Source organism: Ovis aries, chromosome 7 (genome assembly GCF_016772045.2).
Source record: "Ovis aries strain OAR_USU_Benz2616 breed Rambouillet chromosome 7, ARS-UI_Ramb_v3.0, whole genome shotgun sequence".
NCBI lineage: Eukaryota > Metazoa > Chordata > Mammalia > Artiodactyla > Bovidae > Ovis > Ovis aries.
This window is the reverse complement of record NC_056060.1, coordinates 5,477,189-5,490,881: the sequence shown is the minus strand read 5'-3', so window position 1 is coordinate 5,490,881 and position 13,693 is coordinate 5,477,189. Positions and strand designations below refer to the sequence as shown.

General features: G+C 52.5%; 1 protein-coding gene across 5 annotated transcripts in view; it reads left to right on the top strand.

Annotated features, from left to right (window-relative positions):
* Nucleotides 1-2,376: 2,376 nt before the first annotated feature.
* Nucleotides 2,377-13,693, top strand: part of HRH2 (histamine receptor H2) — a 49,825-nt gene continuing 38,508 nt past the window's right edge. For all 5 annotated transcript variants that reach the window (XR_006060279.2, XR_006060278.2, XR_006060281.1 and 2 more), the window contains exon 1: nucleotides 2,377-2,457. The gene's annotated coding sequence lies outside the window, so the exon portion shown is untranslated. The remainder of the gene's footprint in view (nucleotides 2,458-13,693) is intronic.

Genomic DNA, 13,693 nt, shown 5'->3' with positions numbered 1-13,693 from the left:
CCGCGGGCATCCTCTTAAGCGCCCCCACGTTTTGATTCCTGCCGGCCTGAATGCTCCAGGCTGTTTGACGGCTTATGCCGCTCACCGAGCTGTTTCCTCCGCCTCTGTGGCCCTTCTGCTGCTCTCCACCTTGTGAAGCGTTGTTTTCCTTTTAAGATCTGCCTTAAAAACCATGCCTCTCTATAGACAATTTTTGTTGTCTTTGGCAGGGTCAACCCACTTTTCCATTTTCTAAACCTCTTCATTATAGCATCTGTCCATTCACTCATACAGCCTATACTTCTAAAGCATTTATCACTGCTCCAGGCTCTGGGGAGACACAGGGAATTATACAAACAAGTTTCCAGCTCCTTCACTGGTTACATCCTGGCACGCTAGAGCAGGCAATAAGCACATAAACAAATGAATAAACAAAATAATTCAACACAGTGATACATGTTTTCATTACAATAAGAAAGCGGTGATAGAAAAAACTGGTAGCAAGGAAGTGACTGTTCTAAGTAGGATGATCAGACTTTGTGGTCTCACTGACTTTGGGGCAGCTGCAAAAAGATGTAGGGGAAGTAGAGAGAACAGCCAGTTCAAATGGTCTGGGGGGTGATCCAGCTGGGTTGCTGTGGGCACAAGGGGGAAGGCGCTGTGGCTGAGGAATAGAGAGAGAGGCAGAGAATGGTGAGACATGTGCTCAGAGAGGTGGGTCATGGCCAGATCATGGGGATGGTGATAAGGAGCCTGGATTTTACTCTAACTGCAACACAAAGCCCTGAAAGAGTTTTCTTCAGGGAAGTAGAAAGGCATGACCTAATTTATACCTTTTTTGAGATAACCTATGTTGCTTTGTGAGGCTTCCCAGGAGGTGCCAGTGGTAAAGAACCTGCCTGCCAGTGCAGGAACCATAAGAGATGTGGGTTCAACCCCTGGGTCGGGAAGATCCCCCGGAGGAGAACATGGCAACCCGCTCCAGTATTCTTGCCTGGAGAATCCCATGGACGGAGGAGCCTGGTGGGCTACAGTCCAGAGTTGCAAAAGAGTCACACATGACTGAAGAGAGTTAACACACACACACACACGTTACTTTGTGAATTGTTGGTGAGCAGGAGTAAAGTCTGTGAGACCAACTTGGTGGCTTTTGCTGTCTTTCCAAGACACTGGTGACTTGGATACACCATCTACAACAGCCTCCCCCAGAAGCTGTGACCTCTGAGCTCCAGGAACTATAACCTTAGTCTCTGCATCTCAGCACACACATAGCCCTGGGGCGGGGGTGGGGGGTCCACAGTGACAGAATGACTTGGGGTGGTGTGTCAGTCAGCAGCAGCACATACCTGAAACTTAGATGCAGCGGAACCAGCTTTCTTTCCCCCTGCTTTATCAAGCTTCTGCAGAAACTCCCCTCTACGCATCAGATGGGGCAGCCCATCTGACTGCCTGCCTCGCTAACACTGGGTTAGCAACCCAGGCCTGGCACAACCCTCACCATCCTGCCCACCCAGGCTCCCCGCTCCACCAAGGTCTGCTGGGTTAGCATAGCAGCCGTGATACCTGGATCTGTAAAAGAGGCTCTCTCCCACTGGGCCTCTATGTTTTCATCTGAAAGGCGGGTGTTATTTTCCCTACTCCAAGGGCTCTTTTTCCCCAAGACCCTCCTTCCTACCTTTTCTCTCTCTCCATCTCTCCCTTCAACTAGAACAAGTCCACTCTGCGGATTTCTGAAACTCCACTGATTTTTTTTTTTTAATTAATAACCCCTTAACTGATTTCTCTGTGCCCTTAAGCCTCAGGCCCTCTTTGTTTCCAGTCTAGATCGCAGAATTATCCAGACTTTCCCCTTGAAACCAGTTCTTCCTCTCTCTTCTAGCTTGATTCCAGGTGGCTGAGAGCTGGACACGGAAGGGTAGCGGGTGCCACCTGATCCCATGGGTCTAGCCTCCCCAGGGCAGGCCCTCCAGCTGTGGTCAGGAGTCCCCCTCCTCTTAGCCAGGGAAGGCACAGCTGGAGGCTGGGTCCCAGGCCAGGCAGTGGGGGGGGGGGGGGGGGGGGGGGGGGGGGGGGGAAAGCGAGGGAAAGAGGGGGGAGCGTGACCAAAATAACGACAAAAGGGAAAGTGTCAGAGGCAGAGAGAGAAGGAAAGCAGGTCCAGAAGAAAGCAAAAGACAGTGTGGGAGAGTGTGGGAGAGGCAGGAGAGCCAAGGAGGAGAGGACGCGAGTGTGTGCGTGCGCCGTGGGGGAAAGAGACGACAGAGAGGGAGAGAAGGGGGCTCGGAGAGGGAAGGAAGGGAAGGAGCGAGCTGGAGCCAGGAGCAGCGAGCTGGGGGCGGAGACGAGGAAGTGGGTGCGAGGCGCAGGGCGCGGGCGGGCGGGAGCGCCGCCCGCTCCATCCCTGCCCGGAGCGCAGCCGGCGCGGGCGCAGGACGGAGGCGAGCCCGAGCGGAGCCACCTCGGCGGCAGCAGCTCCAGGTAACGCGGCCGCCGTCCCCCCGCCGGGCCTGGGCGCGGGGTGGGGTCCCCGGGCAGGCCCTGGTGGAGAGGAGGGGCGCCCCTGGCGGCTGCTCCCGGTTCCCCGTCGCCGGCTGGACCCTGACCCCGGGTTCGAGCCCCGGCCCGTCCGCGTGCGGGCTGTGCCTGACCTTGGACCAGTCCCTTTGCCGGCGAGACTCAGTTTCCTTTTGTGACTCGCGGAGGGTGGCGCCCTGGGAACGCGGCAAGCGCGGGATGCAGCCCCCGTGGGTCTGCGGTGGTGCTCTGGGCGCGGGATCGCGCGGAAGTCCCCGCTGCCCCCGTGGGGATGGATTTGGAAAACCCACTTTCGCAGAAACAGCCCGTGTTTTGTCCCTATGTCTGGGCGCTGGCGTTTTCTCAGAGCGTTGTCTGTGGGCGCAAGGCATGACCTTCTGCTTAAGGAAAGCCGATAGAGGGCAGGGGCTGGGCCGGGAGGAGGCTCCCAGCTCTTTAGGGAGCCTTCGCCCTCCTGGACTGTCACCCGGATGCCTGGGAGCGAGGACCTGGAACCAGGAGCTTCTGGAGAGCAAGCCTCTAGGATGGAGCCGGGCAGGTGGCCTCGGCTTGGAGGCTTGGAAACGCAGTTCTGCCGCCTAAGGCGTGCAGCTGACCTTGAGCATGGGAGCCTCAGTTTCCTCCCCCATGAACAGGGCCAGACTCAAGGATAAGAAGGTGGGGCAGCAGGTACCTGCGGGTCGTGGTATTCCCCAGTGGCAGCTGTCATATCCTAACTCAGGCGCCCAGAGTCCTGGCTCCCGTTGCCTCCTGGAAACTCATTTGTATGTGCCAGGTCCGTCCTGGTCTCCTTTGCCAGAGCTGGTTAGTGGTCCAGCTGGGCATGAAGCAGTGCCCAGGAAATGAGGAGGGGGGTGTTGGGAGCCCCCCTCCCCAACCCAGATACAACATCCTGGTGGTTATTTTAGATGTGCAGCTTATATCCAGTAAAGACTCCTGAGGGAAGCTCTCAGAGCCTCAGTTTCCTTATTTGCAATAGTCATGAATTCCTCCCTATTTGTGAGATTCCTGTTGCTGGAGGTTATGAAAGGCAATTAGTAAATGATATTTATTGACACCTCTGACTCTGAGTTATGAGAAGAATTGAATAGAATGAAAAAAGAACATTTCTTTGGCACCTGCCAGGCCTGGTAACTCAGCACGTGATATATATGGTATTGACTATAGTTATTGCAATAATCAGGGGAGCCAGTGCCATTAAATCCCAGTTTACAGAAAACCAGGGCTCACAGGGTCTGTGATTTTCACAAGGTCACACTGGTGGGAAGTGCCTGCCCTGGGGTTGGCCCCAGTCCTGCCTGACTGTAGAGTGCTTCTCAGAGCACCAAACTGCCCCCCAAATCTGGTGGTGGATGGCGTTCCTGGCACCTGGTTCGTTGCGTGCTTGTTGCCTGGTTTCTTGTGACACCTGTGTTAGGAAGAGGTGCTACATAATCACTGGAGAAAGTGAGTCTGAACTCTGGCTGTGGTGTGTGGTGGGCGGTGCCTTTGCCAGGTGATTTCTCCAGGAGTCTGGAAGGAAGAAAGATCACGACCCAACTCCACACGGAAAGCAGACACCAGGCTGACTCACTCTATCCCGCCAGCTTCTTTTCCTTTTCCTGCCTCTTCACCTCCGTTAACCGCAACCTAGGCTGCCTCTCCAGGTCGCAAGAGCAATCTTCCTTCTGCATCCTCTCATGATGACTAATGGAACTGACCATCCAGGCTGAGATGTCTGAGGGGAAAACAAATCCAGCTGCGGTCCATCTCCGCGAGGGCCCCAGAGAAGCAGAAACAGGATTGGGTCCCAGTCTCAAGCATTTAGCTCAGCTTAGGGAGAATGTCTGTGACGATGGGAAAATGGACACCCTGCTCTGGGAAAATGGGTGTTCCAGCAGGCTGGAGAGGTTCCTTTGCCAAAAATGTTCTAAGAGAAGAGGAGGACATCCAAACAAGATGATGGGAATATAAGCCAAGGCTCCGCTGGAAAGAGATTCATCAACAGAGAAGACCTGAATGTTCAAAAGTGGGGAAACGATGGAACAGTCAGGGGGCTAATAAAAACGGACAGGCTTTTTTTTATGCTAAATTTTATGTCATCTGTATTTTACCACAGTATAAAAACACTGGAACTTAAAGTATAGTTGATTTACAACATAGTATTAATTTCTGCTGATATAGCAAAGTAATTCAGTTATATGTTGGAGAAGACTCTTGAGTCCCTTGGATTGCAAGGAGATCCAACCAGTCCATTCTGAAGGAGATCAGCCCCGGGATTTCTTTGGAAGGAATGATGCTAAAGCTGAAACTCCAGTACTCTGGCCACCTCATGAAAAGAGTTGACTCATTGGAAAAGAGTCTGATGCTGGGAGGGATTGGGGGCAGGAGGAGAAGGGGACTACAGAGGATGAGATGGATGGATGACATCACTGACTCGATGGATGTGAGTCTGAATGAACTCCGGGAGTTGGTGATGGACAGGGAGGCCTGGCGTGCTGCGATTCATGGGGTCACAAAGAGTCGGACACGACTGAGCGACTGAACTGAACTGAACTGCACTGATATATATATTTAGAGAGAGAGACATTCTTTTTCCAAATGTTCTTTTCCATTACGGTTCATCGTAGGCTGCTGAATACGGTCCCCTGTGCTGCGCAGGAGGACCTTATTTACCCAGTCTACATGTAACAGCTTATACCTGCTAATCCCATCCTCCCACTGCTCCCCGCCTCAGCCCCCTTCCTCTGGGCAACCACCAGCCTGTCCTCTATGGAAAATGGACAGCTCTTCATGGAGGGGGACATGCATATGTGTATATGTGGCATCACAAATTGGTGGCAAGTACTTAGAAAAAAGACTGGAAGGATATAAGTCAAACGGCATTAACAGTGTTTGCCCGTGGGAGATTTATTCCCCCTTTATAATTTATGAACTTTCCAGATTTTAATCAGGGAACATATACTATAATAATTAGTGGACCTAGAACTGTCTGATTTTTAAGGACCATCTACTCCATCCGCTCCCACCTCTTCCTGGCCAGCACCCAGGACACGGCTGGGGTATGGAGGCCTGTTGGCAATAGGGACATCTCTGTGTTGAGGCCTGGCAGGCACCTTAGAAGGAAGAAGGAACACTAAATTTTTAATACCACCAGCATCTGGCATCAGTTACATTTTTACTGTGTGCTCGTGGTGAGTCTGCGAGGCAGGTGCTAGTGAGAGCCCCGTTTTTCAGAGAAGACACTGCACCTTCTGCCACTTCCCCAGTCGCACGGGACCCAAACCCAGGCTCCCCAAATTCAGAGTCTGCACTCCTAGTTGCAGTTAGGAAGGGTCAGCAGATGCCATCAGCGGCATTTTAGTGCTTATCACAGAAACCCTGGGGGAGGCGGGGCCCCTATGCACTTTCCAGGGGAAGAAACGGCTCAAGAAATTCCCTGGCGGTTCGGTGGTTACGCCTCAGCCTCTCACTGTGGGGGCCCAGGGTCAGTCCCTCTTTGGAGAACGAAGATCCTGCAAGCTGTGGGGCATGACCCCCCAAATTAAATCAAGTTCCTTTTTAAAAGAAAAGAAATGGCTCAGCAGTGACCTCTGAAGTGCCAGGCCTTGTGGTATGGGCCCAAAGGTGCATAAGGCGCCATCCCTGCACAGACGTGGGAGAGCAGCGCGTAAACCGTGTCCGCGAGGCTTTCCTGGTCGGGGTGCGGGATTGTTTTAGGGACTGTGGGGCCTCAGAGGAGGAAGAACGGAGGCTCCCAGACAAGGTGGTATCTGAAATGGTTCTGGAAGGATAAGCAAGAACCCACCAGGTGAGCAAGACAGGCTAGAACAGTGGTTCTCAACTGGGCACAGTTTGGCTGCCCGGAGACATTTATCAACATATGGAGATAGTTTTATTATCACAGCTGGGGGTGAGGAGGTGTACGGGCATCTAGTGGGTAGAGGGCAAGGATGCTGCCAAACATCCCACAACGCACAGGACGGCCCGCACAACAGAGAATTTACCTGTCCAAAACGTCAGCGGTGCTGAGTTGAGAAACCCTGGAATGGAGAGGGCCTTCCTGAACAGGGCTGGCCCGTGCAAGGCGTCCACGGACATTCAGCGAGTGCCACCTTGGAGCCCGTGATGGCCCTCCTGGCCTCCCTGCTGCCCCTCTGCCTCCACCACCAGCCAGAGTGGTCTGTTTTAAAAAAAAAAAAGAAAACATGAAAGCTTTATAGAGATATAATTCACCTGCCATAAAATTCAAAATACAAGCCAGTTGCTTCAAGTATATTCACAGAGCTGTACAACCATGACTGCTATCTGATTCCGGAACATTTTCATCACCCCAGAGAGCAGCTTTGGACTCATTGGCTGCGGCTCCCTATCCCCGCCCCCACCCCCACAAGTCACTGGTCTCCTTCCTGTCCCCGTGGATGTGCTGATTCTGGAGACTGCGTGTCAGTGGAATCATGCAACATATGCCCTTTTGTGTCTGGCGTATTCCGATGAGCGTCGTGTCTTCAAGGCCCATCTTTGTTGTAGCGTGTGTACTTCAGTGCTTTTCACGGCCCGAATCCTATTCCACTGCATGGATAGACCAAGTTTTGTTTATCCGTTCGTCAGTTGATGGCTGATGGGTAACTGGGTCGTTTCTACCTTTTTGTCTATTATGAGTAACACTGCTCTGAAGAGTTGTGTGCAGGTTTCGTCAGGACATAAATTTTCGTTTCTTTGAGGTGTATACCTAGAAGTAGAATTATCAGGTCGTACGATAAAACTAGGTGTAATCCTTTGAAGAAGCACCAGAATGTTTTCCGAAGCAGGGGCACCATCTTGCCTTCCCACCAGCCCTGTCTGAGGTTTCCAGTTTCTTCCCATCCTCACCAGTGCTTATGATCTGACTTTTGGATCCTAGCCATGCTGTGGGTGTGAAGTGATATCATTGTGGGTTTGATTTGCATTCCCCTGATGGCTAATGAATTTGAACATCTTTTTGGGTGCTTCTTGGCCATTTGTGTATCTTGTTTGCAGCGCTGTCTTTTCAAATCAGCTTTAAAAGTTGGTTGCATGCTTCCCTTACTTAGACCGAACGACAAACCCCACAGCGCAGGACCAGGCCTGCACGACAGGGCCTTGCACCCAGCTTTGAGTGCATCTGCCCTCACTCTGCTATGGCCAAGCCGACCTCAAAGCAGCAAGCCCGTCACTGTGCAAGCCCTTTGCAGGGAGTTTCCCCTACCCCTGACTGCCACCCCATCCGCCTTTGCATAGCAGGTCTGGGGTCAGCCTCAGAAAGAGCTTCCCTGTTCTCTTGGTCTCAAGGGCCTTCCCTGACACCCCCCGCCCCAGGCCATTTCTATCCCCTCTGAAGGTTTCTTTTGAGTATCCTTTTTAGTATCTCATAAAATCCAGAAGAACGGGCCTCCTGTGTGACCCTGGGCAAGTGGCTGCCCCTCTCTGGGTCCCGGCTGCCCCATCTGAAAACAGACACAGGTATATGAGCTGGCTGACCTCACAGGGCCTTTCTAACTCTGCCCTTCACTGATGCCAGCTTCCCTGTGGTAGCTCTGCCAGGAGGCGCCGGCCTGGCGCCATGGCAGCGAGAGAAAGGTGGCTAGAGCCAAGTTGGTCACGGATCGTAGCAGGCAGCGTGGCTGATTATCGCCAGCCCCATGGGGACAGTCTCCAGGAGCATGTGGCTGCCAGGAAGAATTGTCAACAGCTCTGCCCAGGTCTCTGCCTTGGCCACTTTCAGCTCTAGAGTCACCCACTTTCCCCTGGAGAGTAATCTTCTAACCTCCAAACCCTCTCTGAGCATAGAGCCATCCGGCCCCCTCACTCGGTCACTTAACAAACACTTCCTGGTGGTCTGCTTGTGCCTCGTCCTGGGTGCCGCCCCGAAGACATAGAGGCAGATGAGTGCCGCCCCTGCGCAAAGACTCAGGTGTCGTGGGGAGGCAGGCTTGTAGCCAACAGCAGGCAAAAGCAGCCCTGAAGTTGCAAGCAGACCTCAGAGACTGGAACACCCACTGCCCTGGCGGGGAAGCGGGAGGACTCGCAGAGCTGGGTGGGGCGAGCGGGAGTGCAGCAGGCAGGCAAAGTGTCTGCGTAGCAAAGGCATAGAAAGACGTGTGTAGAGACACGGCTGCAAAGCCTCCAGGTGTGCTCGGGGCCTTCAGAGCAATTAGGTTTTGCCTGAGGCTCCGGGGACAGTGGAAGGAGGTAACAGAGGATTCGATTTGCTGAGGTCCTGATCATGGAAAGCCTGCAGTGCCGAGCAGAAGAGTGTGGACTTAGCCCTGGAGGCTTCAGGAGCCGGGAAGAGATCGGAGGCTGAGGATAGAGGCCATCAGGTTGTACTTTTGAAAAGTGCCCTTTCCCCGGACAGCCCAGAGGCCAGGGTGCTAGGGAGCAAAGGGGAGACCAGGCACCCCGTCTGGATGCCCTTGTTCTTTCCAGATGAGCAGAGATGAAGGCTGGAGCAGTGCCGCTGGAGGGAAGGGGTAGAGCCTGAAGTGAAGCCATTTGGTAGACAGAAGCCCCTGAAGGAGATCGGGGAGTCTAAATAATGAACGGCACGGGAAATGCCAAGGCCAGCCTCCCAGGCTGCTGTGATGGGGAGGCATGGGAGCTGTGCGAGCTGGCCCGTGAGGGTGGCATTTCCCTGGTGGCTGAGACGAGACCGCAGAGGCAGAGGCAGAAGGTGTCCAGACCAAGGGACTGGGTTGTGCAAAGGCACAGAGGTGTGAGACTGTCGAGAGTGAAAGGAAGGGTGAAGCCTTCTGGGTGGTTGAAGCACAGGGCGTGATAAGAGGGGAGGGGAAACTGAGGCTGGGGAGGGCAGAAGGGGCAGAGACTCTGGCCTCGGAAGGCTGCAGCAGTCCCAGCTATGGCCGCATTGCCTGTCCCTTCCAGACACAGAGCACTCACTACCCCGGAGAAAGCCCATTGCTGGACTTAGTCACCCCTCTTCTGGACTCCGTACCACATTCCCCGGGCAGAGGTGGGTAAATGTCAGAGGCCCCACCTCCAACCCTGAAAAACTGACCAATGGATTTGGTCTAGGGCAGAATTCGCAAAGCTGTATGGAAGGCGGGAGGGTGGTTAGAAAAGCAACCAGATCCTGGGGGCTGACCTTGCTCTCTGAGAGCCCCAAGAATGTGCCAAGGTCCTAGACACCTGCTGGTGGAGGACTTGAGCAGAAAACTGTAAGATCTTTTTTTAAAGCCATTATTTTAAAATGAGATTTCATTGAAAAGTTTGGGTCTTTTATTTACTTTTTTCAAAGACTGTATATATTTTCAGATCTTCCTTCCTTCCTTCCTTTCTTTTTAAATGTTTATTTATGTATTTGGCTACTCCAGATCTTGGTTGCAGTGCTTGGGATCTTCAATCTTTGCTTCTAGGCCTGCAGGGTCTCGTTCCCTGGCCAAGGACTGAACCCAGCGCCGCTGCATTTAGTGGTAAAGAACCCGTCTGCCAATGCAGGAGATGGAAGAGACACAGGTTCAGCCCCAGGGTGGGGAAGATCCCCTGGAGGAGGGCATGGCAACCCACTCCAGTATTCTTGCCTGAAGATCCCCACGGAGAGAGGAGCCTGGTAGGCTACAGTCCATGGGCTGCAAAGAGTTGGACGCTGAAGCGACTTAGCATGCGCACACCCTTGCCTTAGGAGCACGGAGTCTTAACATTGACCCACCAGGGAAGTCCCCTAGATGTTTTATTTTAAAGCCGGAAGTACTCACTTAAGGGCTTCCCTGGTAGCTCAGCTGGTAAAGAATCCGCATGCAATGGGGAAGACCTGGATTTGATCCCTGGGTTGGGAAGATCCCCTGGAGAAGGGAAAGGCTACCCACTCCAGTATTCTGGCCTGGAGAATTCCATGGACTGTATAGTCCATGGGGTCACAAAGAGTCGGACACGACTGAGCGATGCTCACTCACTCACTCACTTAAACACCATATTTCCCATTTCTCCTACAGAATGTGGTGATCCCGTGGCACTGGGCCCTTACTGACCACGGTGCCCCTCCCTCTGGCCCAAGTCCCGGTCCCCTCTCTGGGTCACAGTCCCGGAGGATGTGCGCTGTTCACACACAGCCTGCCTGGGTCAGGAGGCCTTCGGACCTGGGAGGTCTGACCAGCCTCCTAGTTTTCTCTGCCCTAGTGCCTTTCCCTTGCCCTGCATTCTCTGACACGTCCTGGGAGCATCACTGTCAGGGGAGGCTCTATGGTAAAAGTAGGGCTGACGGAAAGAGGGTGGGTCTGGGATCTGATTTGGCTCTTTGGAAAGCCCTGCAATCCACAGGGTCTGTCAGTCACAGCACATGCTGGTAGACTTGGTCCAGTAGGACCCCAGCTGACTTGATTCACCCCCGAGTCATACCCAGTACAGATTCCTTTGTTTAAGCAGTACCCTGCCCCTATCTGGGGAAATACCGCCTTTTTCTAAAGGTTTATTAGATAGCTAAAGGTTTATTAGATAGCTAGGAGAAGGAAATGGCAACCCACTCCAGTGTTCTTGCCTGGGGGATCCCAGGGACGGGGGACCCTAGAGGGCTGCCGTCTATGCGGTTGCACAGAGTCAGACACGACTGGAAGTGACTTAGCAGCAGCAGCATTAGATAGCTAAGACTTTTTCTTCTCACTTTTTCATTAAATAAAACACTGATATGGCTCAGCGGTACAATATACAAAGGTGTGTGCATGCTTAGTCACTCAGTCATGCGCAGCTCTTTGCAACCCCATGGACTGCAGCTCGCCAGGCTCCTCTGTCCACAGGGATTCTCCAGGGAAGAATACTGGAGTGGGTTGCCATGCTTTCCCCAGGGGATGTTCCCAATCCAGGGACTGAACCCAGGTCTCCTGCATTGCAGGCAGATTCTTTACCACCTGAGACACCAGGGAGACCCATACAAAGGTGCATGATATAATATACAAAGGCCCCCATCTACCTTGCCCAAAAGAGGGGGTCAATTTTACTTTGCTGCAATGTATCTTTTCAGATGTTCTTCATGCAAAAACTTACTCACTTCTTATATAAACACATGCACGCGTACTACGTCACCTCAGTCGTGTCTGACTCTTTGCAACGCTATGGACTGTAGCCTGCCAGGCTCTTCTGTCCATGGAATTCTCCAGGCAGGAATACTGGAGTGGGTTGTCATGCCCTCCTCCAGGGGATCTTCCCGACCCAGGGGTTGAACCCATGTCTCTTCCATCTCTTGCACTGGCTGGTGGGTTCTTTACCGCCATCACCACCTGGGAAGCACCATATATAAACACACGTTTACATATCTATGGTGTATTCTCACCTTTGATATAAGGAAAATATATTAGACACACTTCTGCATCTTCTTGTTGCTTCTTAGTCCCAGTACGATTGATTCTCAAGTGTAGAAGATTTTGAAGGAGATACAGAAGAAAACAGTAACAAATCATTGTATCACCATCCAAAGGAAGCCGCTACTACCATCCAGCCTGCCCCTCTAGACATAAACTTTATTTGTTGTGTTTCTTCCCAGCCGGTTAACAGGGAGTTCACGGTTACAGTCATCCTCTGTATACAATCTGAATCCTGCTGTTTTACTGCTTAAATATAAGCGTTTTCCCTTATTTCACAGTTTCCAAAATGTGATAGCAGCAGCTCTAGTAATTCTATTAGGACATAATTTACGCCACTGTTCTTCCAGTTTTGAACATATAAAAGTCATTTGCAGCATCACCTGTCACAAATAATACAGTTAAGCCTACAGTTGTGTGTGTGTTTGGAATTGTGTTGAGTGAGCATCTTCAGAAAGCCTGCATCCGGAGTAGAAGCCAGGCAGCAGTGATTTGGTCCCCCAGGGCTGGGGGCTGGGCGCGTGTAGCTGAGGGAGGGGGTGTGGGAGGGGCCTTGGGGGGTGAAGGGACCCGGAGGCCAGCGGGCTCTGGTCCCCGGATGGTGCCACGTGTTTGTGCATCTGTAGAGCGCTCACTTGAGCTCAGCACTTAGTGGTCTCTGGAGCTTGACACACGTTTGCCCAGCTACTCCTCACAACAGTCAGATAACGGGAAGGTTCCTGTTATTTCCATTGTGCCAGGTGAGGAATCTGAGGTGGGAGAATCCAAGTCCCTGCTCCCTATGGCCGCATAAACAAGCGGTGGGGCCAGAACGTGGCCCAGGTCACTGGTCCTGGCGGCGCCTTGCTCTTAACCCCCCACCAGCCACTCTACACCCTTGAGTGTCTGGGACTAGTATCCCCATTTTGAAGAAAGGGAAACTGAGGTTCAAGGCAGAGCTGCCTGGCTAACAGTGCCTCCCTGGCAAGCAGCAGAGCTGGGATTCGAACCCATGGCAGCTGCTGGGAAAGACCTTATTTTCAGCAGGGCTGAGCTGGGGAGAGGTGAGAGGCAGACTGGGAGGAGAAGTCCTCTGACCCACACACAGTCCCAGCCAGCCGTGAAGACTGTGCAGGGCTGCCCAGGAGCTGCCCCTGTGCTCAGACCTTCCAGACGAAGACATGCTTACCTGGGTGCCTTCTCTTGCAGGAGGGTGGGCAAGAAGACCAAAGAATGCCAGGGGTGGGGAGAGACATTTACCAAGGGGCCAGCAAGTCTCCAGCATCCCGTTGCCTTCACATTTCATCTTGCCGGCATCGCATGCTGTGGTTTCATGCTCACTTACAGATGGGAAAACCGAGCCTCCGACAGGTTCCTGGTTCCTCTCCACTACACAGTGTTAGCTTCCTGGGTTGAGCGAAATACTCCAGTATGGCAGGTGGCCCTGAGTGTCCTGGGGTGGACCTGGATGGCCAGTTGTCTCAGATACCAACAACCATCCCATCACACGGTGAATAAATTGGCTCTTTAGTTCTCCTTCAGGCTTTCTTCTTTATGCAAAGAAAGTCATCAGTTAGGTGCTAATGTGTCTTTAACACCTTTGCAGCACAGCCTTTCTAACTAGGAGAGGGTTAGGCTGGCTTTTCAGGCAGCAGGAGCTACATGGAATTTAATAACATCAGCTCTGTCTCCACTGCCTTTGTTTTCAGGGTAGCTTATTTGAGGGAAAGTGATCCTGGTGGTTATTGTAATAAGACAAAATTCTTTTTGCAATTCATTCCATCACTTTAAAGAAAAATGTTAAGTACAAAATAGAACTGGTATATTTTCTGGGTTTGGCAAAATCATGGAGTTGGTCCATGAATGCGTGAGGTTTGGAAACACAGGAGGCT